Genomic DNA, 1,394 nt, shown 5'->3' with positions numbered 1-1,394 from the left:
GAAGCAACACCCTTCACAATAATCACACATAATATAACAGTCTTGGGGTAACTCTAACCAAACAAGTGAAAGATCTGTATGACAAGAACTTCATGTCTCTCAAGAAAGGAATTAAAGAAACCTCAGAAAATGAAGAGAACTCCCATGCTCATGGATTACTAGGATTAACATAGTAAAAATGGCTGTTGTCACAAAATCAAGGAGAGCTTTTGATGGAAGAGTGCCACGTGGAAGGCATCATCTTTTTAAAGGTACATTTTCTTCTGTTTTGGTGCCTAAAAGCTTCTGAGTTTTAAATTTTGCACAAATATTGAAAGGGGATAAGCATTGAGGCTCATAGCCGAACTCATATTTGGGATAGTTTATGAACTTGCAATCCTTAGAAAACTTTGGCATATTAGAGTGACAGTCTTATAATTACTGGTAAATAACTGGCTTTACGGTTCCGATTCTAAGATATAATCTAATTAAGCTTTTATTCAATATCAGCCTCTAAGAGAATGTTATATGAACCATATTCATAAGTTTACTTTATTAGATTTATGAATCATTTAAATATACAGAAAGATTTTATTTGAGTCAGAAAATTGAAGTAATTTAGAAGGTAATTGAAAATATTACATATGTAAATGAAATTTAAAGTTTAAAGTTAATCACATTTGAAATCCAATGTATGTTATACAAAGATTCTTTTGAAAATTAAAATTGTTTTGCACATGCATGAATTTATTAAATATTAAAACCATATCATTGAGAAATTGAATATTAGTTCCTAAAAGATGAAATATTGTTTTAAGTAGGCTCTTGTGAATACAAATTAGTCTTTGAGCACATAAACTCATTACAATAGAAAATACTCATACTAAGATACTTGAGAGAGGCCTCTAACATGTAAATATACTTTAAACTGTGACTTAAGAAGGAAAGGATGAAGAAATACCTGTTTTTCACTTTTCTTAGATTATGTTTAGGCTATCATGTTCATGAAGCTCTACAAGTAGCTTCAGACATTTATAGAAGTTGGAGTCTGAGAGAAAACTTCTTGATCCCCTGGTGTCAACAGGAAGCAAGGATTACAAGTAGTTAAGGAATGCAGAGATGCGAGAATCATTCTTCTTTTTTTTATTATTAGATATTTTCTTTATTTACATGTAAATTTCTCCATTCCCAGTTTCCCCTCCAAAAAACAAACAAACACAAACAACAAAAACAAACCCCTGTTGCCTCCTCCTTCCCCATGCCTGCCACCCCGCCCTCTCCCACTTTCTGGCCCTGGTATTCACCTACACTGGGGCACAGAACCTTCACAGGGCCTAGGTCCTCTCTTCCTATTGATGATCGAATTTGCAATCCTCTGCTATACACATGCTGCCAGAACAATCAGACCCCTCCAT

This window comes from Mastomys coucha, unplaced genomic scaffold (genome assembly GCF_008632895.1).
Source record: "Mastomys coucha isolate ucsf_1 unplaced genomic scaffold, UCSF_Mcou_1 pScaffold6, whole genome shotgun sequence".
In the NCBI taxonomy this organism is placed as follows: domain Eukaryota; kingdom Metazoa; phylum Chordata; class Mammalia; order Rodentia; family Muridae; genus Mastomys; species Mastomys coucha.
This window is presented reverse-complemented; position numbering follows the sequence as displayed.